At 47.7% G+C, this 25,635-nt stretch overlaps 1 protein-coding gene across 10 annotated transcripts in view; it reads right to left on the bottom strand.

Annotated features, from left to right (window-relative positions):
* The window catches only part of tmem269 (transmembrane protein 269), a 207,519-nt gene extending 201,796 nt beyond the window's left edge, over positions 1-5,723 (bottom strand). For 3 of the 10 annotated variants that reach the window (XR_011935440.1, XM_072478576.1, XM_072478574.1), the window contains exon 1: positions 5,468-5,723. The gene's annotated coding sequence lies outside the window, so the exon portion shown is untranslated. Of the gene's footprint in view, positions 1-2,922; positions 3,044-5,278; positions 5,294-5,467 lie in introns of those variants that run through there. The other 7 variants (XM_072478572.1, XM_072478571.1, XM_072478578.1 and 4 more) reach the window with 5 other exon arrangements.
* Between the last annotated feature and the right edge of the window lie 19,912 nt (positions 5,724-25,635).

Consider the following 25,635-nt stretch of genomic DNA (forward strand, 5'->3'; position numbering starts at 1 on the left):
GATGCCTGGTCCATAGTTGTGGACTGGTACTAATCGGTGCCCTTATGCCTGCTCATTGGGGAGCCGGTTAGATGGGAGACTGATGATTGGTATCTCGTCACAGTATAGCGGGATCTGAATCTTGCCAACGGCAGCGGGCTGGTTAGATCAGAAACCGATCAGCGCTTAGCACGGTTCCGGATTTCGGTCTCGCTGTTGATCTAACCAGCTTGTTCGGATTCGCGCCTGGCGCGACGCGGCTTTTAGATCGCGCTCAGGAACTATAGATTCATTAAGAGAAAACTGGTTAAATATTTGTAGCAAATTGTGGCACAGTGGTATGGGGAAGATAGGAGAGTCATGTGGGATTCATTAGGAATAGTTTTGCCAACCAAACAGGGAAGAATGGCCAATAGTGCTTTCTGTCCTAAAGTCCATCCAAATCACCACAATATAAAAAAGTATTCCCATAAAAAGTAAGTATGGCCTTCAGCTACTTAATGTTACCAGTTTTGGGGCAGTTTTCTATCTAATTAGCCTGCTCCTGACGGCGAGTTACAGATCTTGTCCAAAATGGCGAGCATATCAGTAATCCTAATTTGCATGAATTTCCATCGCATTCGCGAGATTGAAGTCAAATGCAACGGCTTCCCGGGGATTAACCATCTCCCAAGCGAGAAATCTTGGAGTTGTTTAGTACTCCTTTTTTAAAAACGTGAAACTGGCGCAATGGCTACGGAGGGGAACTACAAAGGGGAGTGCCATTTTCAGGCATGCTGTTCAAAGGCACAGGAACTGCTGCCCCAATGTCTGGGCTTTGTCAGGGGACTGAAGCATTCCGTGTCAGGGTTGCCTCTGGGCAAGGTGATGAGGGGCTTTTTGTCTGTGAGGCCTTCAAGCTATCTTTAAATATTGGGGAGACCCATAACAGGGGCAACTATACGGCTGTCTGTCTGTCCTACCAAAAACTCTCAGGACAGAGCCCTGTTCTTGGTTATATGCTGACGATCAGTTTGCCGGACCTCCAGATGCATCAGCACCATCGAGGCAGCAGACAACAACCAGACCTCGAGAGCTGGGCTTCAGCACTGGGGATATCCTCGCGACCCAGGGTGTGTGTGTGGGGTTCAGAAGAGATCACCCGAGCATGGTCTCCTTAATGCTCCGGGCGATAGTAATGTGGTGAGAGTGAGGTTCTCCAGCACAACAGACTCGGTTGATGGCAAAGTGAGACACGCAAGGGTGTGGGGGTGGAGGTTCCCGGGATGGAAGCCCTAACTGATTCTGGGTTTCTCTCTCCTCCGATTCGTACAGATACCAAAATTGAATGGTGGTGTCGGTCCAGCAGGGGCTGCCCTTGTGATGCTGGTGGCAGCCAGACACCGGCGAAGGCAGCAGCATCAATGCAGGCTGGAAGTGGCACCTCGTGTGCAGGAGACTGCCGCACACCCCGAAGACCCAGCTGTCCATCAGGCAGAGGTGGAACCAAGAGGGAGAAGCCAGCGACGGTCCAAGTTGTACAGGCGTCGTTGGTATTTTGAGATGACGGACAGCATATGCCACAGGAGACCCCACCTCAACAACATGTCACCCCATGGAGAAGGACACCTGCTCCTGATGGCTGTGAAGGTCACCGCAGCCCTAAACCTATATGCAAACCATATATTCCAGGGCTCGAATGACGACTTGTGACACATATCACAAGCTACAGCCCACAATTGCATCCATGAAGTCGTGGATGCTCTGTATGCCTGGGCAGGAGACTATATCAAGCCCACTAAGATGCCTGGGCTGCAGGAGTCTCTGCCATTGCTGGGATGCTCCAGGTCCAGGGGGTACTTGATGACACACATATTGGGGCATCAGGAAATGCTCTTCATTAACAGGAAGGGGTTCCACTCCCTGAATGTTCAACCTGTGTGCAACCACCGCCTCTGGGTCATGCACGTGTTCATGCTCCCCAGGGAGCATGCATAAGCTACATCCTGGGACACTATGATCCCCGGCAGTTTTGAGTACCACCCCAAGATAATGGGTTGGCTCTTTGGGGAACAACAAAGGGTCGTCCGTCCCCCCCCCGCCCCGAGGTCCTAGCTGAGGTCTCCAGTGCAGAGCCTGGAGACCGAGGCAGAGACCAGATATAACGAGGTCAGTATTGCCACTTATGCGGTCATTGAGCAGTGCACTGGACTGCTCAAAATGCAGTTCCGATGCCTGAACTACTCTGGTGGTGCACTGCAGTACAGCCCCCAGAGGGTCTCCTGCTTTGTGGTGGTCTGCTGTCCCCTCCACAACCTGGCACAGCAGAGGGGCGACATGTGGCCTCGGCACATGTGCCTCAGCGACTGGGACATGTTGAGACCCTCAGCCATAGTTGTCACAGACTGAGCCATGCCTTGGGCACCACCACTCAAGATGGTGACCTCATGCTACAGACTTCGATGCCACATATTGCTGGCATCATCCTGCGCACGTAGCCTATGGGCATCTTCCAATCAGTTATGCGCTTGCTAGAATGTTACAGTCATCCCATCCATGTCTTAGCATCTGCATCAGCTCTGGGATAACCTTGCCCAGAGGCTCAGCAGCTGAGTCCTGGGATCCAGCAGACCTCCGATCGTTGACTTCCTTGGATGTTGCTGCCTCCAACTGATGTGCATCAGCTACGGTGGTGCTCACCAGATTGTGCCCTAGACGCCTCTCCACTAATGTCACCCACCGAGGTGTGTCCCCCTGCGCTGGTGGATGGTGATAACTATGACACCTCCAATGTTCTCCTCAGACTTCTCCCCCGAGGTGGCCTCTTGGATGGCGGGGAAGGGGGCACAGATGGGGATCCTGAGAGAATGGACATGTGACCGATGAGAGGGAAGGATCATTTTGTGTGACATGAACAACTCACTTGAGACAGGTCATCTGGGTGAAGGGGCAGTTGGTCCTCACCTCTGTGGCACAGGCCAACCTCGCTGTCGGTGACTGCTCTCTCCTCGTGGACAACCTTGCGACTTTCAGGGCCCGTTCCTCATAGGGGACGAGGACTCAGATCTCTGGTACTCCGGCAACCCCCACCACACCTTGGTCCTTTCCTGCTTCGGCAACCCCCACCACAACTTGGTCCTTTCCTGCTTATTATATGGTTATCTTCTCCTGTGGGGACAAAGAGAGGGCTTTGCGAGCTGCACACGTGATGGATCGGGGGTCTATAGAAGGTGGCATGGGTGGACACTGCAACTGTACGTGAAGAAATTGTGCTAGTAGGTGCTGAGTAACAAGCACAAGTATCGGATGTGGGGAGGGTAGTGATCTGAGGAGGAAGAGCAGTTGGGAATTTGAGGGGTGTCAGGCAGAACTGATACCAGGAGAGAGGTGGTAACTTATCCTTCAAGCTCAGTGGGGGGGGGGGGGGGGGGGGGGGGGGGGGGGGTTGGTCTCCTTCAGACATTGGACGCTGGTCCTTCTGGTCATGATGCCTGCACTGACAGTGGCTGCCACTGTCTCCCAGGCAGTATTGGTGGCCCCGCTGCTGGCCTTCTGACTTCCCCCAGGCGAACAGGATTCCCACCTCTCATTCAGTGTTGAGGAGCCTGTCCAGGCCGGCATCCCCAAAGCGAGGGCTGCAAGCTGCTGTTCTGGTGTGTTGACTGGCAGGGAGTGCGGAGGAGCATTGAAAAGTAGCCCCCCCTCGTTAGGGGCGAGACACTGAAGCAGAAGTCTGACAAAGGGCAGCACGGTAGCCTTGTGGATAGCACAATTGCTTCACAGCTCCAGGGTCCCAGGTTCGATTCCAGCTTGGGTCACTGTCTGTGCGGAGTCTGCACATCCTCCCCGTGTGCACGTGGGTTTCCTCCGGGTGCTCCGGTTTCCTCCCACAGTCCAAAGATGTGCAGAGGTGGATTGGCGATGATAAATTGCCCTTAGTGTCCAAAATTGCCCTTAGTGTTGGGTGGGGTTACTGGGTTATGGGGATAGGGTGGCGGTGTTGACCTTGGGTAGGGTGCTCTTTCCAAGAGCCAGTGCAGACTCGATGGGCCAAATGGCCTCCTTCTGCACTGTAAATTCTATGATTCTATGAAATCAGACGAGACAGCCAGCAATTGCGAGATCCTCGTGGAGGCATATTTTCAGCACCAAGTGTTGTTAGATACAGGCCGCGATCTTGCCAATGTGACTGCCGAGAAACACCCCACCAATCGCACCCAAAATGACACTTAGAAATGTTTCCGTTAAATCGTGCCCATCAACTCTAGTTATCAAAAAATGGCAGCAGCAAATAATTAACCAAGATAATACATTGGAAAAGCGTATGAAAGGTGGCAATACCTGCCATCTGGGACAGGATGGCATTATGTTAATATATCATTCTTAAAGAAGTAGAAACGAATTGATGCACGCATCAGTCCAAAGATGCACAGATTAGGTGGATTGGGAGGTTAAATTGCCCCTCGGGTGTCCAAAGATGCACAGCTTTGGTGGGGTTATGGGGATAGGGAGCGCGGGATGCTCCTTCAGAGGGTCAGTGCAGACTCGATGGGCCGAACGCCTCCTTCTGCACTGTCGGGATTTTATTGGGGGGGATGCCAGAGTTGCTGTCCCACCGTGCTCATTGAAAAGGGGGAGGCAAGAAAATACACTCGACGAAGCTACAGCATTTTTTTTAAAAATCCAAAAAGTGTGACTGTCCCGAACTTTATGGGGCACCGGGGACGTTGGAAGAAGGCGGACGGACGTGGCGGGACAGATTTCAAATTTAACCCATCTAGGGGGTGCTCACGAGGAAGAGGGCGGAGGATTTTGTTTCTATCTTTTTTTTTTAAAAATGGGGAGGGCGTCTGCTACAGCAGCCGTACCCTCCCTCCCATCCACAGGAATCACACCTGGCTCCAAAGCAAAGCCGACCCACTCGCTCAGCATCATGACCATCGCAGTTAGGGAGGGAGAGATGAACGGGGGGGGGGGGGGGGGGGGGTGGCGACGACCACGTCCCCCGAGAATAAAGAGAGAAAAAAAAGCCGCCCCGTCACACGGGGCTGTGAGGGGTGGGGGTGGACGCCCCCTCCCCCCCTCTCAAACCGTCAGCGAAGAGGGTCAAAGGAGCGGGCAGACGCTCGGCTCCAAACGGCGCTGAAGGCGGCGGCACCGGGGTTGTTGGGGAGGGGGAGGGGGAGGGGGAGGGGACCGGGGAAGGGGCAGAACCTCAGCCGTTTTTCGTCCCCGCCGCGACTTTAAATAAAAAACCCAGGATCTCCACACATTTATATTAAAAAAAACACGAGATCAAAATCCCCCGGCTTCGACTCACTCAAATGGACGATTGAATTCCTGCCGGCTCTTTCTTCTCTTTCTGAGGGAAATCAACCAGCAACCGTTTTATTCCCACGACTCGGAAGCGGGAGAATTGCCGTTTAACAACATTGCTATTTTAGAACAACAGTAAATAAGCATAACCGTCGTCGTTTTAGCTAAATGAAGGACAAATCAAATAACTTACCTTAAAAATTGATAGGACGACTTGAGGATTTTTTTTGGGGGGGGGGGGGGGTGGTGGGAGGAGGATGAGGAAGGGGGTGATGAGACAGACGCTGACTGAAGACGGGCGCACACAGAGAGCGTGCCTCCACTCCCTGCCCCGTCCACCCGCCGCACTGACTCTGGCTCCGGCAGCTTCTCGATTTAAAACGGTTCGGGGCCGCCTGGGCTCAAGCCGCGCGCACCGGCTTCTAGCGGTTTCCAGCGGCGAGGGGGGAGGGGTTTGGGAGGGGGGTGGGGGAGGGACGCACGCGCGCATGGCAGGTATGCGCCAGGCTGGTCGAGCAGCCGGCCTGGAGGGAGGTGGCGGGTGAGATCGACGCCTCTTTTTCTTTTAAGAATTCCTTCTGCCGTCGATCATCTTCCGCAGACAAAAAACATCGCTGGGTCAAAATCCTGGCACTCTGTCACGAGCAGCGCGGTGGGTGTACCTACACCACATGGACTTGCTGAGGTTCAAAAGGCAGCTCATCACCACCTTCTCAAGGGCAATTAGAGACTGACAACAAATGCTGGCTGCACCAGCGAAGCCCACATCCCGTAAAAATGATAAAAATAAAACAATAGAATATGTTGAGAGGTTTGTTTTTTAATTGTGGGAAGACATGAGCGCACACAGGAAAGGAAGCTACATAAAAGTAATCATAGCCTTGATTGGCATCACATAGCTCACCGATGGTCGAATATAGCCGGGGTGGTGGAAGTGGGGATGATCACCAACTTAGAAAGGAAGCTGTGGGAACTTGAGGGAAATAAATTTGCAAGGCCCTTGGGAATGGGATGGGGGAATGGTGCTAATTGGATTGTTCTGCAGAGGGTCAACATGGATTCGATGGGCTGACTGAGCTCTTTCCGAGCTGTAATAATGTTCATGACCGTGCTAGCGGGGCAGGTGTGCTCTCAAGATTCAATAAAAAAGCTTTTCTTAAAACATGTTTAAAGATTTAACTCGTAAGATTCTTAATTTTGGATACCTTAGCTTAGAGAAAAACCTGCATGCTCCTACTTTTAAACAGTTTATAGTATCTGTATTATATCTTTGCAGGACAGGAAAAAGCCAGTGTGTCACATGTAACATCAAGTACCAAAACAAACTAGTTTATTCTGGTTTGACTATATATACATAGATGTACACACATGTACAAATGGTCATAAGAAGAAGCTTTTAAACTATTACACACCTCCCTCCTTAAAGGGCACGATGTTCAAATTCTAAACAACTTACATACAATTCTTGATTTTCATTTAATTTCAAATCCAACTTAACCACTGATTGCCTGTTCCTAAGTGAACCTCCTCTCTTGATCCAGACTTCCTGTACTTAAGAACGGACTTGACCCCCTTTGACCTCAGTCTGAGGAGAGGTTTTGTCCGACAAAGACTGGTTTTGACCTTCACCTTCAATTGGATTTTCCTCTTCACAGACATTCTCTCTGACTCGGATCTGAACTGGTTTCAGGCACAACTTGCGTTGGATAATGTTTGGTGTCCCAACTATCCAATTAATCAGACTGATTTGATTCTTCCCAACTCCCTTCCTTTGTGAGCCTCGGAAGGTAAAACATGATCTTTATGTACAAACCTAACTCTTCCACTCCTAAACATATTGACCAAAAATGGGTGAAGTCCACACAGTTTCATGACGTTTTCTTGTACCCATTTCAACATTGATGATGACCTTAACCTTCTGGTTCAACATCGGACTTCTTTATCTCACTTTTTCCGTATCATGACTCTTTCTGCTTGGATTGTTTCTCATTGACTGTGCTAAATGTGGCTTTAGTCATGAAAATTTCATTCTAGGCTGTCTTCGAAGAAATAATTTAACTGACGTCTGCCGGTAGTAATGTGAGGTCCTTTATGATAATGAACAAAAGAAAATCACCTGTTTTTTAATCAATGACATCTGACGTTCTCCAATCTGTACCTGGCATTTGTTTAACAAGAGCGTTATTAATAATGTGCTGTGCGTTCTGCTGCTCTATTTGAAGCAGGATGATACAGTAGAACTCTGGTGAGTTCTAACCTGTTCATTCTCTTAAATCTTTACAAACACTTCTGAAGAAAAGTGATGTCTGTTGTCGAACACAATTTCCGCGGGAACCCATAACAGCAAACAAACTGCTCAAAATATCTAGAGTTTTGATAGTTGTTTTCAATTCATCGGAAATCCCTAAACGCATATCAAGTGGCTATCTATCACAATATCTATTACCCTCCAAATTCTGGAAAGTCTATGCATCCTCTGCCACACTAACTGGTCATTTCCATCATTGCAAATGTCTGATGGCAGCTTGTTTTCTACAGCTTGACCTTACAATCTCCACATATTCTTACATTACCATCTGGCTTTGGTAACACTACTATGGGATTGGCCCTATTCTCTGTTCTACTTTGGCGATAATGTTCTCAGCCTCAACTCTTTTCAGTACTTGCTCTATTTTGCAACTTAGAGCATAGGGCACTGGACAAGGCCTGCAATAAACAGGTCTAGTGTTCCTCTGGACCCATACTTTGGCCGTAAATCCATGAATTGGTATGCACTGTTAGATTGCGTTTTCTATCGAACCAAGCTGAGGGTTGGCTATATTTGGGGTTGCACAAGAGCCGGGAGTGCAGGAGGCGAGAGAGGCCGATGGTTTGGCCTTTGCGTCCCTAGTAGCCCGGCGTAGGATATTGTTAATGTGGAAAGAAGCCAAGCCCCTGGGGGTGGAGACCTGGATAAATGACATGGCAGTGTTTATAAAGCTAGAGCGGATTAAGTTCGTTCTAAGGGGGTCGGCTCAAGGGTTCACCAGGCGGTGGCAACCATTCGTCGAATACCTCGCAGAAAGATAGATGGAATGGAAAAAAGAGGGCAGCAGCAGCAGCCCAGGATCGGGGGGGAGAGGGGGGGGGTGGGGGGGGAGGAGGAACCAGAAGGACTCTCAGGGTTGTTAATATATACTGTATAATATGTATAGGTCGTTGCGACAGATAATTATATATTGGACTGTTAAATTATATTTTTGGAGAGTGTTACTTGTGATAAGGCAGTTGCCAATTAGGGTTAGTTTTCATTTTTGTTATTTATTATTTATTCATTTTTGTTTATAAAATAGGTCATTGTTATTTGTGTTGTTATAATATTGTGTAAAGGATGCACAATGTACTGTGTTGGTTGACCAAAAATTTTCAATAAAATATTTATTTAAAAAAAAGATTGCGTTTTCTATGCCGTCATCTAACCATGACCACCAACGACAGCTTTTCATTAGACTATGTCATGCTCATCCTGAACTGTTCATCATGGAGATCACATAGTAACTGCGATCTGTACCTTTCCGGAATTACAACTCTGGCTTCCCACTTGATACAACCTTTATCAATGGACAACTTATTCTTACACTTTAAAAAAAGGCCTGATCTCTAAATCTAATATCTGTGTTGGCCACCCACTTATGATACATGGGCGGCACGGTAGGACAGTGGTTAGCACTGTTGCTTCACAGGGTCCCAGGTTCGATTCCTGCCTTGGTTCACTGCCTGTGAGGAGTCTGCACATTCTACCCGTGTCTGCGTGGGTTTCCTCCGGGTGCTCCGGTTTACTCCCACAGTCCAAAGATGTGCAGGTTAGGTGGATTGGACATGCTAAATTGTCCTTAGTGTCCAAAAAGGTTAGGTGGGGTTACTGGGTTACGGGGATAGGGTGGAGGTGTGGGCTTAAGTCAGGTGCTCAAGGGCGGCGCAGACTTGATGTACTGAATGGCCTCCTTCTGCACTGTAAATTCTATGATATAGTAGTAAACCATTGTCAATACAACTTCCTACGAGTCTGTATTTAATGTCAAACTGTTATGGGCCAGCGTTTTAAAAACTCCAAAGTATATCATGGAGTTCACCTGACCCACAACTGTTTATTGATTTTGGTTACGATGTGCACAGAGCCTGCCTTTCAGATGTTACTCAACAGAGTTCTTAGGCACTTTTAATCAAAAAAACAAAGTTTATTCTACTAATTTATTTAACATTTATATAAACACACACATGCAAGAATTTGTATCAACTACAAACATAAATACTCCACACAGCTACAGTAACCTATGTATAACCCTTAATGAATCCCCCTTTACCGTTGCAATTTAATAACAAGATCCAAGTAAAAACCAGTACCCCCTTTTCAAACGTGTGGCCCAGCACACGGCACTCAAGACTTGTTATTGATACTCTTGTTTCCTTTCCAAACAGCAGATTTGAATTCCTTCCAGAAAGCAATTATCTCCTTTATGTTATCAAGCAGTCTGGACACAGCTTTTAAAGTGAAGATAGAGAAACCCTTCTTTCAACCTGTGCAGAATAAACCAGTCCAAACTCAAAGCGAAAGCAAAACTCAGAGCCACAACCAGCTCCCATCTCAAAACGAAAGTAAAAACTCACAGAGCCGCAGCCTAACTCCACCCACACAATGACATAATTGAAGCCATGTGATAAGGCAAAAACATTTCTTAAAGGGACACTCCCACGACAAAACCAACAAGCAGACAAAATCAAAACTATCTCGGCATTTGGCTTCTTCTTGAGCAATCCCTCAGCGTCGAGGATGACTTGCTTTCACTCCAGGAAGGTGGGTTCTGCAGTGGCAGAAAAGTTCGATCCTGGATTCACAGACTCTGCCACAGGTTTGGCAGGTGGTGCTTGATGAGGTGGGTGGGTGGATGGGACACTCTGGTTTCTGTGCTCTCCTTCCACCTTTTACGCTTGGCCTCCACGTGCTCTACCCAGGATGCTCAAGGTGGTTGGCGCCTTCGCGGGTACTTTTTCTCCAGCTAGTGCGTTCTAAGGCAAGCGATTCCCATGTGTAGTGGGAATGTTGCATTTATTTAGGGAGGCATTCGGAGTGTCCTTGTAGCGTTTCCTCTGCCTTCCTGGTGATTGCTTGCCATTTCGGAGTAGAGCACTTGTTTTGGGAGTCTTGTGTCGGGCATGAGGGAAATGTGGCTCGTCCATCGCAACTTGTCGAGCGTGACCAGTGTCTCGATACTGGGGATTTGGCCTGGGAGAAGACGTTCACGTTGGTACGCCTATCCTGCAAGTGGATTGCAGGATTTTGCGGAGGCAGTATTGGTGATACCTCTACAAGAAATTGAGGTGTCTGATGTACATTGTCCATGTTTCTGATACATACGGGAATGAGGGACATCGCTGCTCTGTAGACCATGAGCTTGGTGCTGGTTTTGAGGTCTCGGTCTTCAAATACTCTCTTCCTCACTGCACTGGTGCATTGGCGTTGATGTTGGATTTCGCCATCAATGTCTGCTCGCACTGAGAGGAGGCTCCCGAGGTATGGGAAATGATCCACATTGTCCAAGGGCTCACCATGAATCTTGAAAGTTGGGGGACAGTTTTGTGTGGCAGGAGCAGGCTGGTAAAGAACCTTTGTTTTCCGGATGTTTAGTGAGGCCAATTCTCTCATATGCCTCGGTGAATGCATTGATGATAGTTTGTAGCTTGGCCTCTGAATGTGTGCACACACAGGCGTCTGCGTACTGCAGCTCGATGACAGGTCGGGGTAGTCTTGGTTCTGTCCGGGAGGCGGCGGAGGTTGAACAGTTTCCCGCTTGTTCGTTAGGTTAGCTCCACTCCAGCAGGGTGACGGGGTGGTATGTTGCTGCAAGGAAGATGAAAAGCTGGTGCGATGACGCAGTCCTGTTTGACGTCAGTTTGCACACACCTATTGGGTCTGTGGTGGTTCCGTTGATGAGGATCATGGCTTGCATGTCATCGTGGCGCAGGCGGAGAATGGTGATGAATTTCTGCGGGCAACTGAATTTGCGGAGGCTGCTCCACAGTCCCTCATAGATGACAGTGTCGAAGGCCTTTGCGAGATCGAAGAAGCCCATATAGCTACAGCTAAAGTGGGTACCAAAGATTTTGGAGTCAAAATAGCTGTCAGTGGCTTATGATCAGTTTTGGTTGTGAAACTGCGACCATACAAGTATTTATGAAATCGTCTTTCTCCAAAAATCAATGACAATGCTTCATGTTTTATCTGAGAGGAGGGCTATCCAACATATGAGAGATCACAGCACTTACCCCGTATGGAGAGGCATCATATAATAGTTAACATTTTTGGACACATTGTAATGTAAAATCATTGTACCAGCATCTACCATTTACTGATTCACAACTGGAATGCTCCCTTGTTCATTTCCATGGAACACCCTTCTTCAAGCGTTCATTCAATGGGTGCAATAAGGTTGCCAAATTTGATATAAATTTATCATAGTAATCTACTAAACCCAAAAAAAGATCTGAACTGAGAGATATCCTGAGGATGAAGTGCATTTCTTATTGATTGAAACTAACCCTTGGTGGATGTAACCCACCTTTGTCTACCTAGTGAACCAAATACTGTACAGAGTTTTGAACCATTTTACATTTGTATGCTGTTGCTAACTTTTGGTTGGCTCTTAAATCGTAATTCGCTATGTTTGTTTAACCTTTGCTCTAGAGTCGCCAGGTATCTTTATGATACCGCCACGAGGTTCAATTCAAGTAATGATCAATAACTCAACACACCAATTAGTAAGATTCAAATCAAAGCACATTTATTATACACAGTAAATCACTACTCATGCATAAACTCTACTTTCTAGGCTATTTCTATCACTGAAAGGCCTATACTTAGCTTTGGACTGGCCCACAAGGTCAGGGGAACAAATGGCCTTTCGTTCAGGTCCTGAGTCTGCAGGATTGAAAAGCTGGTATGGACTGGTAGCTAGGAGCGCCTATCTCGTAGCGAGCATTGACTTGAGGCTTACTTGGTTGGAGGCAGCGAGGCAGGTCACTGTCAAGGGTTGGTTTGAGCTGCTGAGTGACCCTGCCAAAGAAGGACGATTTGAACTTGGGGGCTTTACTTTATAGTCCCCAGGGGCTTCCCAACCTTCGGGGCGGACCCCGTACCTGGTTCCAAGTGATTGGACTACTTTCAGATCACTTGGATCGATTTCTCCAATGCTGGAGCGGTTCCCTAATCGCTGGATGGTCCCTAAGTGTCCGTTGGCCTTCCTTTGTCTTGGCTCCTGCTGGCGCCGAGGAGTCTGGTTTGGCTTTATTCACCTTAACTGTTGCCATTGTGCCCTGGAGTCGCTCATTACTATGCAGATGGCTGCTGGTTTTAGTGCTGTCTGGTTTCTTACAGGTTCCAATATACATGATTTCTGTATTTGCTAGTCTTTGCCTGTGTTGGCTGAATTTCCCTTCAGCCTTTGTGGTTCTCCATTTTAAGTCGGGAAGTGGCCAACTCAGGTGGCCACACCCCCTCCTTGTGATCCTAATGCGAAGCGTGAAGGATCACATAACTGCGTTGTCTTCATTCCCTGACCCGGCGAGCACTCTTCTATGGCCCCTACGCTGACCATAACTATGCAAGAAAAATTTTAACTAACAATTTCTAAGTGGCGCTATGTCAAAACAGGGACATGCATTACAAAATTTTTTTAATGGTACCTCTAACGTTCCTCAATAAACTACACTCACTAAACATTCAGTCATATTAACTTCCTACACAATACAAAATGAAAGCAGCATTTACATTTTTCCTGGCTTGGCAGTCAAGCACAGGGGTGTACAATATTTCCATTTCTTTATTTACAGAAGAACGCAAACAAATGTCCTTTATTATAGATCGAGGGGTTCGGGGTCCTGGTGAAAACGAAAATTGGGGATCTCATTCAGTATACCGGGGTGCAAGCGCGGTAGGCTCGCCTCCATTTCCTCATGCGGATAGTCTGCAGGATGCTGCAGAGTATCGCCAACACTAATCGGGATTCGACTACGTAGGAAAGGGGGTACCACGTTATGAGCTTATCACACCATGATGGTGTGGTGTTGCCTGTTACTGGGCTCTGGGTGCTATGGGGAAGTGAATCATTAACGGCTGGGGGAGGTTGGGGGTCAGGGGGTTCGTGATCGCATGCAACCGGGTACACATTATGACGAAAAACATGTATGCTGTCTTCATTGTTGTCTTCTTCTTTCTCTTCTCTTCTCTTCCATTCCATTTCGTCTTTTTTCCTGGAGCTTCTGGGGTTCTGTGGGATCAAGCATAGTTTCTGTTACTAACTTGGTTAATATCTTGTGCGTTAGTATGTCTGTCCTTTTGTGCCAATTCTCCCTTTACAATTTGTCACCATGAGTGACTCCCTCATTTTTTTAAAAACCGAATATTGAGGACAAGTCACACTTAAAAATACTGAGCCAGTGCGAGCCGTCTCACAGGCTGTGCAATTTACCATCCAAATGTTTGAGGATGTAAATAGCATAGGGATGGCAACCTAAGGGTCGCCTGAAAACAAAACAAAACTTTGTGAACCAAGAGTGCCGAAATGAGGTGCGTATGGGCCGCGCTGGAATCCCCGGGTAGGACGGCGACCAATGCCGTGTGTTCTCTACCCGAGCGTAGCTGACCAGAGGGGGGTCCTCAGGCAGGGCAGAGACCAATGCCGTTTCTGGACTGCCTGAGCAACTGACAAGAACGGGCAAAAAATGTAGTCATCGTGGGGGGTTGCCATATTGGTTCTACCTTCGAACCAGAAGAGCAGTTATGAACGGGGGTCTGGCAAGCTCTCAGCGGTTTATGCCGATGAGCGTGCGGGCAAGTTCTCAGAGGTTTCGGCCGAAAAATGAGGCGTGGGGCCGTGGAAAAAATTTCTGATTGCACAAACAACATTTAACAATAACACTAACAAGCAACATTAAACGTGCTGCCGGTTCCATCAGAACACAGGACATCATAAATCACATTTGGACTGGGGTGTCACTAGCATATGGAGGGAGTGCAGCGCCTCATGAACCCCGAAGAATTTGTGGTCGCAGTGACCAGCAGTAGAGTAGGACAGTGTCCCGTTTGGGAAGGGGAAATCAGAAAGTACCTCAAAGGGAAAGGATGGCCCCTTTGGAACGAATTCTGTGAAAATGAGGAAACAGGTCCCGGGAGTATAGGGCATACTTGGTGGGAAAACCTGAGTGAAATCCATAAGAAAAGCTTGGGAAAAGCTCGCAAGCTGATGGCAATCGTGTCCTGTTTGGCACAATTGCGAGGCACAGAGGAGGTTGTTCGGACGCTCCGTAAAGAGATAGAGGAGACACATCGAATGAGTAAGGTCGATGTGAGTGAGATAGAGAAAGAGAACCTAGAATTAAGAAGGAAGTTAGCAGCAAAGGACGGAGAGGTGGATGATGCCAAGGGGGCACACCAGTCTTGTCTGGCGCACCTAAGCAGCTTCCAGACACAGTACGAAAAGGCCTATCAGGACACGCAACGTGCAGTCCTGGTAAGAGAGGAAACAGAGAAACAGGTAGAGGCATTGCAAAGGCAGTGTAGCGACCTGAAAGCAGCATTACGAGCACTCCATATTACCACCACGGAGCACAGACAAAGCTCACTAGATCACGCAAAGTGCCAGAAGCAGATTGCAGAACTGCCATCTTTACTTTCAGTTCAGAATGGGTTCCAGTGCACCTTTAGATCCCAGTTAGATACAGAAGACCGCCCGGATTGGGAAGAATTAAATGAGACCACGCATAGATATGTTCAGGGAACATGTGCGCAAGGAAAGCCCCAGAAGAGAAAACGCCCCAACCCCCCACAGAGCAGATAGTTCAGGCACCAATGAATCCAGTAACCACCCACCGCACAGTCACATCGGAAGGAGACACGGAATTCCTGTACACGACCCCCTTAACCATGACCCAATTACGGGACGCATGCGAGAAAATCACACCGTTCCTCTCCACCTCAGACCCCCACCACTTCTTTGCCAGAGTAAAGCAGCAGGCGACCATGTACGGCCTGGACGAGCGTGAGCACGTGAAGCTCACAGTTTTGAGTTTAGACCCTTCGGTCGTAGCAGCCCTTCCCGACCCACAGAATGTAGGAGGAGCAACCCTTGCAGAGATGCACGCAGTGATTCTAGACGCGATTGGCTACAACAGAGGTGACCCCGTAGAAGGCCTGAATAGGTGCAGGCAGAAAAAGACGGAACACCACACAGCGTTTGCTGGACGCCTGTGGATCCATTTCACAGCAGTTTTTGGAAATTTAGAACGCGCCCATTTGTCCCAAGACGGTATGGCACCCTTATCTCCCATGCCACAGAGGCAGGACAAAAAGCCTGTACGGATTATGACCCCTCAGAGGAAGCCCACAATGAGAAATGGGTTTTAAAAAGATTGTCCCGCGCCTGGGAGCAGTCTGTACAAAACAAACTCGCAGTTAGGAAACCCGAGGAACAGCAGGAAGAGCAGGCAGACGTGCATCCAGTTAGGACGCACCAGAACCCCGCATGGGTAAATGAGGGAAATAGCCCACAGCAGCCTAAATCCCAGGAATGCTACAATTGTGGACAGTTAGGACATCACGCACGAGAATGTCAAGCCCCCTGAAACAGCCACGGAGTCAGCCCACCAATGCCCCCCGAACCAGCAAAGACACCAACAGCCCCGACCAACCACCCAGGGAACCATACCCAAGGGAACAAGCACCAGAGAGCTTGCTCCACCTTATGTGCCGCAGGGGTCATGTTACAACTGTGGGCAGTCAGGACACTTCGCCCGAGATTGCAGGAGACCCCCACCAGCTAGACTAGCCCCCAGATATGAAAGAGAACACCACCCACAGCAGCTACAAGGTCCCAGCTGCCCCATGCAAACTGTGAGCGCTTACCCACCACTTCTCATGGCAGCGTTACTTCAGCAAGGCCACTTCATTTTTGTTTTGCTCCTCCTTCCTCTCTTCTTCGGTCACGCTACAGATTTCTTGCATGCGTCCCGTAATTGGGTCACGGTTAAGGGGGTCGTGTACAGGAATTCCGTGTCTCCTTCCGATGTGACTGTGCAGTGGGTGGTTACTGGATTCATTGGTGCCTGAACTATCTGCTCTGTGGGGGGTTGGGGCGCTTTTCTCTTCTGGGGCTTTCCTTGCGGACATGTTCCCTGAACATATCAATGCGCGGTCTCATTTAATTCTTCCCAATCCGGGCGGTCTTGTATCTAATTGGGATCCAAAGGTGCACTGGAACCCATTCTGAACTGAAAGTAAAGATTGCAGTTCTGCAATCTGCTTCCGGCACTTTGCGTGATCTAGTGAGCTTTGTCTGTGCTCCGTGGTGGTAGTATGGAGTGCTCGTAATGCTGCTTTCAGGTCGCTACACTGCCTTTGCAATGCCTCTACCTGTTTCTCTGTTTCTTCTCTTACCAGGACTGCACATTGCGTGTCCTGATAGGCCTTTTTGTACTGTGTCTGGAAGCTGCTTAGGTGCGCCAGACAAGACTGGTGTGCCCCCTTGGCATCATCCACCTCTCCGTCCTTTGCTGCTAACTTCCTTCTTAATTCTAGGTTCTCTTTCTCTATCTCGCTCACATCGACCTTACTCATTCGATGTGTCTCCTCTATCTCTTTACGGAGCGTCCGAACGACCTCCTCTGTGCCTCGCAATTGTGCCCAACAGGACACGATTGCCATCAGCTTGCGAGCTTTTCCCAAGCTTTTCTTGTGTATTTTGCTCAGGTTCTCCCACCAAGTTTGTCCTATACTCCCGGGACCTGTTTCCTCATTTTCACAGAATTTGTTCCAAAGGGGCCATCCTTTCCCTTTGAGGTACTTTCTGATTTCCTCTTCCCAAACGGGACACTGTCCTACTCTACTGCTGGTCGCTGCGACCACGAATTCTTCAGGGTTCATGAGGCGGTGCATTACCTGCATTGCCATCTTTCCTCTCTGAATACTTCTCTTAAAATTTGGAACAAGGGGTATTAAGGCGGTGCTGTAATTACGGGTATGGCTTTCGCTATTTTCCGGAATACAAATTCCCGACAGTTTTGTCGCAACAAAAATTTATCAGTTTACCTTATCGCCATGTTAGTTACGCATGCATTAACACACTTCCGAATTATGAGGATTGATCAGAACTGCTTGAACACTTGTGGTTTTTCTGTTCCCAATTGGATTTCTAATTCAAATTTTGGGTTCTCCTGGAGTGGTTAAGCCACTTCTAAGATCGGGTCCTGTCAGGATGTCGCCAGTAATATGTTGCTAACTTAAATCGTAATTTGCTCTGTTTGTTTAACCTTTGCTCTAGAATCGCCAGGTATCTTTATGATACCGCCACGAGGTTCAAGTTCAAGTAATGATCAATAACTCAACACACCAATTAGTAAGATTCAAATCAAAGCACATTTATTATACACAATAAATCACTACTCATGCATAAACTGTACTTTCTATTCTACTAGGCTATTCCTATCACTGAAAGGCCTATACTTAACTTCAGACTGGCCCACCAGGTCAGGGGAACAAATGGCCTTTCGTTCAGGTCTAGTCTGCAGGATTCAAAAGCTGGTATGGACTGGTAGCTCGGAGCGCCTAGCTCGTAGCGAGCATTGACTTGAGACTTACTTGGTTGGAGGCAGCGAGGCAGGCCACTGTCAAGGGTTGGTTTGAGCTGCTGAGTGACCCTGCCAAAGAAGGACGATTTGAACTTGGGTGCTTTACTTTATAGTCCCCAGGGACTTCCCACCCTTCGGGGCGGACCCCGTACCTGGTTCCAAGTGATTGGACTACTTTCCGATCACTTGGATCGATTTCTCCAATGCTGGAGCGGTTCCCTGATCACTGGGCGGTCCCTAAGTGTCCGTTGACCTTCGTTTGTCTTGGCTGCTGCTGGCGCCGAGGAGTCTGGCTTGGCTTTATTCACCTTAACTGTTGCCATTGTGCCCTGGAGTCGCTCATTACTATGCAGATGGCTGCTGGTTTTAGTGCTGTCTGGTTTCTTACAGGTTCAAATATACATGATTTCTGTATTTGCTAGTCTTTGCCTGTGTTGCCTGAATTTCCCTTCAGCCTTTGCGGTTCTCCATTTTAAGTCGGGAAGTGGCCAACTCAGGTGGCTACAATGCCCTCATCCTAATTCCATGCTTTTTCAAGCATTGGAGCACCTTATTCAGCCTGGATTTCCTTTTTGGAGCTGAAATAAGTACGTCATCCAGCGAGCACACTACTCCCTGAACTCCTTGCAAAACTTGATTCATTACCCCTTCCAAAATTCCAGGAGCTGAAGAAACACCAAATGGCAGTCTGTGAAAATGAAATAGACCAACGCGTATATTAATAGTCAAATATGATTTGGACTCAAGGTCTAGCTCAGGTTGCCGAATTGCATTTGTCAGATCTAACTTTGAAAAACTCCATCCTCCTGACAATATTGTGAACATATCCTCCATGTTTGGCAAAGTATCAGGTGGGTTATATTCTAATACCTGATTTACAGTTACTTTATAATCCCCACAGATTCTTACACTACCATTTATTTGGCTTTGGTAATATTATGGGAGTACCAAATAATGTTCTCAGTGTCATGTGAGAGTACCTTTAAGAAATGGGTCTTTAAGAAATGTACCTTTAAGAAATGGGTGTTTATCAGTGATGTCAGAGTGTGGGTGGAGCTGGGCTGTCTGTCAGCTTTTTACTTTCGTTTTAGGCTGTTTGCTGCAGGGCGTGTTTTAGTTTTGTTTTCAGTGTTGGAGCTGAAGTCAGCCAAAGCAGGTGTACTGTTGATCTCTCGGCCATGAAAAGACTATCTCTTGATCATTTGGTGAATTCAGAATTATAAATGTTCTCCATAGTGAATGTAAACCTAATGTGCTTCTGTTAAAGGGTGTTTCTTTTGTCTTCTGGATGTTGTTTGGGAAGTTATTAAGGATTACTCGTGTTGTATTCTTTAGGGGTTGTATTTGAATTGATGGTTGTTAAAGTGTTCACTGTATGTTTTTAAAAGGTTAACTTGAGTTCATAGAATAAACATTGTTTTGCTTTAAAAAATACTTTTCGATTTCTGCTGTACCACACCTGTAGAATGGGCCATGTGCTCCCCATACCACAATCTATTAGAAGTTGTATGTCAGGTGAACTCTATGATACACTTTGGGGTTCTCTAGACCCTGGCCCATAACATCACTCTCAAGTCTTTTCCGTTTGTGCTGTATTTAGGGCAAGAGTACTAGACAAGACCTGCAATATAAAGGTCTTGTGTTTCTCTGGACCCAAACTTTGGCCTTATGGCCTGAATCGGTTTGTTGGTTTCACTAAACACCTGAGGGTACTTTGTGATCACATCATCTTGTGTTGTGAATTCTGCTTCTATGTGAGAAAGTTTGTCCCAATTTTACCTTAAGCGCTGTTAACCAGCCTTAAGCGCTGTTAACCAGTTTCTTTAAAACAAGGCTTCTTTTTCAACCTTCACTAAATTCTGGGTAATTTTGCACACTGTTCCTTGTATGTGACTAGAACTGAAACACTTTTCATTCTTGGGAATTTTCTCTCCTCCATAACTTTGTGTGATTTTTTTTTCGGCTGATGCCGACTCAACTCCATGTTCAGCAGACCACTATATGGGGTATGATATCCTGCAATTTTCCACGAGACATCCTTGGACTTTGGATTGTATGGGCCCCACCCACCACTCATTTACCTGGTGCTGTCAACAGCTTTATGCAGTAACTGCTGTTCCCTCCAGCTAATGTTTTCTCCATTCACATTCTTTCAACATACCTTGGCAAAATGACCCTTCTTCTTGCAGCTATAGCACTCTGCCTTCACAAATGGACAATTCTGTGCCCATTGTAGATCAAAGCACCGGAACAGCACCACTGCAATGACTAACTATGACCATTAGGGCCTTCTGCTAACTCAGCTTCAGCCTATTTATTTCAGCATTTGACTGGTATTTTGATCTCTGTCTTTTCTCGAGTCTTGAGCCTTCGAGTGTACCGCATACAAAGTCAAGTACCAATTCAAAGTAGTTTATTCTGGTTTGGCTAAGGGACACAAGAGGGTGATATTACACTGTTACGTTTGTCTCCTTTTTTGTTGCCCAGCGTTTGCTTCCAGCTCCAGGCCGGCATTCAGCAACATCCTTTCTGTACCAGTTTCAGAGTGTTGCTGGTTAGGGTGAACTGGCAGCTTCATTGCTAATCCTCCAACTTCTCTCCATTCGAAAATCCTAACTTCACTGCAGTATTACAATTAACAAGCCCTCAGAAATGTTGACTATAGTGTTCTCCAAATCTATTGCACTACCCCACCATTCCCCACTCCTATGCCATTGAAAAATTCTAGATGCATGTAATTAGTGGTGCATGGATATGCAACTTGTGCTGTCAATTTGGCAGTTCTTTTGCAGTGCTTTAGTTGAGGGGTTCTGGATTCCTGAATAGGGCTGCATGCTCTCACATGGCAAGGGGAACCATTTAGCCTAAGACGTCTGTTGCCATTTGATATTCATCAGCTCTTTTAAGGGCAAAGATTTTGGTTGTCAACAGAAGAAACTTGAAACGGAGCAATCCATCTGTCTTGCACAGTGAAAGAAGATAGTTGAACTAGACCACATATCAAAGGTATTCAATTAGACAAATCACATTGACATGTTTGTTCACTGGCCTGTAAATGTAATCAATCAGTGTTCAGATGTGAACGATTCTGGCAAGACTGGCATCTATTGCTCATCATTAGCTGACCTTGAAAAAGAAATGACTGGTTGTCACATTTCACCGCTTGGCAAACAAACCCCTTATCCCTATCCTCAGTCTCCTATCTTCATATCCTAAGCTTGCCCAATTGCCTGATCAAAATATAGACAAAGGCTTTTTGAGATAGGTTGTAATTATGCATCCATTATTGCTATTGTAAAATTGCCTTGGGAAGTTTTCATATGTTAAAAGTGCTACATTTTAAAAAAATATATATTTTATTCGAGTTTTTTGGCCAAACATAACAATACGTAGTGTTTCTTTTACACAACAATAAAGCAATATAAATAGCCGTGGCCAGTTTTAAACAAATAAATAAATAATATATATAAACAAAAACAAAAGAAAAACAAAACTAAATGGCAACTGCCTTGTCCAAAATAAATACTCTCCAAAATTACAGTCCAACAGTCCAATATACAATTACAGATACCAAATACCTATACATGTACAATAACATCCCTGAGAGTCCGTCCGATTCCTCCCCCCCCCTCCCCCCCCCCCCTCCCCCTTGGGTTGCTGCTGTTATCCACTTATTTTCCATTCCCTCTATCTTTCTGTGAGGTAGTCGACGAACGGTTGCCACCGCCTGGTGAACCCCTGAGCTGAACCCCTTAACACAAACTTAATCCGTTCTAACTTTATGAACCCTGCCATATCGTTTATCCAGGTCTCCACCCCCGGGGGCTTAGCTTCCTTCCACATTAACAATATCCTGCGCCGGGCTACAAGGGACGCAAAGGCCAACACATCAGCCTCTCTCGCCTCCTGCACTCCCGGCTCTTCTGCAACCCCAAATATAGCCAACCCCCAGCTTGGTTCAACCCGGACCCCCACCACCTTCGAAAGCACATTCGCCACCCCCACCCAGAACCCCTGTAGTGCCGAGCATGACCAGAACATGTGGGTGTGATTCGCTGGGCCTCTCGAGCATCTCGCACACCTATCTTCTACCCCAAAAAATTTACTAAGCCGTGCTCCAGTCATATGCGCCCTGTGTAGCACCTTAAATTGTATCAGGCTTAGCCTGGCACACGAGGACGACGTGTTTACCCTACGTAGGGCATCCGCCCACAGCCCCTCCTCAATCTCCTCCCCCAGTTCTTCTTCCCATTTCCCTTTCAGCTCATCTACCATGATCTCCCCCTCGTCCCTTATCTCCCTGTATATGTCCGCTAACTTACCGTCCCCCACCCATGTCTCTGAGATCACTCTATCCTGCACTTCCTGTGTCGGGAGCTGCGGGAATTCCCTCACCTGTTGCCTCACAAAAGCCCCCAATTGCATATACCGAAATGCATTCCCTTGGGGCAACCCACATTTCTCCGTCAGCGCTCCCAAACTCACAAACGTCCCATCTACAAATAGATCTCTTAATTGTACTACCCCAGCTCTTTGCCATGCTCCAAATCCCCCATCCATTCTCCCCGGAACAAACCTATGATTGTTTCTTATCGGGGACCGCACCGAAGCTCCCGTCCCTCCCCTATGCCGTCTCCACTGCCCCCAAATTCTCAATGTAGCCACCACCACCGGGCTTGTGGTGTATTTCTTTGGTGAGAACGGCAACGGCGCCGTCACCATTGCTTGCAGGCTAGTCCCCTTGCAGGACGCCCTCTCCATTCTCTTCCACGCCGCTCCCTCCCCTTCTCCCATCCACTTACACACCATTGAAACATTGGCGGCCCAGTAGTACTCACTTAGGCTCGGTAGTGCCAGCCCCCCCCCTGTCCCTACTACGCTGCAAGAATCTCCGCCTCACTCTCGGGGTCTTCCCAGCCCACACAAAACTCATAATGCTCTTCTCAATTCTTTTGAAAAAAGCCTTCGTGATCACCACCGGGAGGCACTGGAACACAAAAAGGAATCTCGGGAGGACCACCATTTTAACCGCCTGCACCCTACCTGCCAATGACAAGGACACCATGTCCCATCTCTTGAAATCCTCCTCCATCTGTTCCACCAGCCGTGTTAAATTAAGCCGATGTAATGTACCCCAATTCTTGGCTATCTGGATCCCCAGGTACCGGAAGTCCCTTGTTACCTTCCTCAACGGTAAATCCTCTATCTCTCTGCTCTGCTCCCCCGGGTGCACCACAAATAACTCACTTTTCCCCATGTTCAGTTTATACCCTGAAAAATCCCCAAACTTCCCAAGTATCCGCATTATCTCTGGCATCCCCTCCGCCGGGTCCGCCACATATAGCAACAAATCGTCTGCATATAGAGATACCCGGTGTTCTCCCCCCCTAAGTACTCCCCTCCACTTCCTGGAACCCCTTAGTGCCATGGCCAGGGGTTCAATCGCCAGTGCAAACAATAACGGGGACAGAGGACATCCCTGCCTCGTCCCTCTATGGAGCCGAAAATAGACCCCCGTCCATCCGTGACCACGCTCGCCATCGGGGCCCTATACAGCAACTGTACCCACCTGATATACCCGTCCCCAAAGCCAAATCTCATCAACACCTCCCACAAATAATCCCACTCCACTCTTATCAAATGCTTTCTCGGCATCCATCGCCACCACTATCTCCGCTTCCCCCTCTGGTGGGGGCATCATCATTACCCCTCGCAGCCTCCGTATATTTGTATTTAGCTGTCTCCCCTTCACAAACCCAGTTTGGTCCTCATGGACCACCCCGGGACACAATCCTCTATCCTCATTGCCATTACCTTCGCCAGGATCTTAGCATCCACATTCAGGAGGGAAATGGGCCTGTATGACCTGCATTGCAGCGGGTCTTTTTCCTTCTTTAGGAGGAGCGATATCGTTGCCTCTGACATAGTCGGGGGCAGCTGCCCCCTTTCCCTCGCCTCATTAAAGGTTCTCATCAGTAGCGGGGCCAGCAAGTCCAAATATTTCTTATAGAATTCAACTGGGAATCCGTCTGGTCCCGGGGCCTTCCCCGCCTGCATGCTTCCAATCCCTTTCACTACTTCCTCCGTCTCAATCTGTGCTCCCAGCCCCACTCTCTCCTGTTCCTCCACCTTAGGAAATTCCAGCTGATCCAGAAAGCACATCATTCTCTCCTTCCCGTCCGGGGGCTGCGCTTCATATAATCTTTCATAAAATGCCTTGAACACTCCATTCACTCTCTCCGCTCCCCGCTCCATCTCTCCCTCCTCATCTCTCACCCCCCCTACCTCGCTCGCTGCTCCCCTTTTCCTCAGTTGGTGGGCCAACAACCTACTCGCCTTCTCCCCATATTCGTACTGTACACCCTGTTCGGGGCATACACGTTCACCAATACCACCGCCTCCCCTTGCAGTTTGCCACTCACCATCACGTATCTGCCCCCACTATCTGCCACTATAGTCTTTGCCTCAAACATTACCCGCTTCCCCCTTAGTATGGCCACCCCCTTGTTTTTTGCATCCAGTCCCGAATGAAACACCTGCCCCACCCATCCTTTGCGAAGTCGAACCTGGTCTGTCAGCTTCAGATGCGTCTCCTGAAGCATAACCACATCTGCCTTAAGTTTCTTTAGGTGTGCGAGTACCCGTGCCCTCTTAATCGGCCCGTTCAGCCCTCTCACATTCCACGTGATCAACCGGGTTGGGGGGCTCTTTACACCCCCCCCTTGACGACTAGCCATTTCCTTTTTCAATCCAGCTCCTCACCCGGTTCCCACGTAGCTGTGTCCCCCCCAGGCGGCGCCCCCCCGCCCCGACCCCCCCCCTCCCATACCAGCTCCACCTTCTCCCCAGCAGCAGCAACCCAGTTAACCCCCCCGCTAGATCCCAAGCTAGCGTTAAAAGTGCTACATATAATAAGTAGTTATTGTTGAGATATTCTTTGTGTATCAAAAATAAGAAAGTTAATTTTCCTGCTTTTTGCTAGTTCAGTGTAATTTTGAAAGTTATTTTTCTGGTGAGAAACAATCTCCAACCATGGGAATCATTTTGTGGCATTGTTTTTATGGTTATTAGACCATAAATCTGGAGTGACAGTTTATTGTTTATATTCTCAGCCTATCAAGATCAAACCTGAGTTTATCTGCTTTAAATTTAGATTGTCAAATAAACGTGCTCTTTAATATCTTGCTTGATCCTGAAAAATAGTTCAATCCTCATTTGCAATTCGTAATTGTTGTCACTCTACATGTGAAATGTTTAATATAATAATATTGAAGAAAATTCTTGCCTAAAATAGACAAGTGACATTCCCATTTAAGTTTACCACAACTTGGCTCGGGACGTCCAGTTGGCAATAGGTAGGAGTTGTCGCAAGTTTAGTGGCTCTCATGAACATCCTTGAATTCTCGCTCTTTCCCTCTTTCACTGGAGATTGGTACCTTTGAAGTCTTGGACTTTCGCTCTTTTTTTGTTGGGTGCAAATATCGGAGACGTTCTTGGACTCTTGCTCTTAAAAGAGAAAATCTGCTGGAGTTTGGTTCCGTCGTCTTTAACTCTCGATCTTTACGAGGGAATGGACTCTTGCTCTTGAAAGAGAAAATCTGCTGGAGTTTGATTCCGTTGTCTTTAACTCTCGATCTTTACGAGGGAATGGACTCTTGCTCTGGAAAGAGAAAATCTGCTGGAGTTTGGTTCCGTCGTCTTTAA

Source organism: Scyliorhinus torazame, chromosome 16 (genome assembly GCF_047496885.1).
Source record: "Scyliorhinus torazame isolate Kashiwa2021f chromosome 16, sScyTor2.1, whole genome shotgun sequence".
Taxonomy (NCBI): domain Eukaryota; kingdom Metazoa; phylum Chordata; class Chondrichthyes; order Carcharhiniformes; family Scyliorhinidae; genus Scyliorhinus; species Scyliorhinus torazame.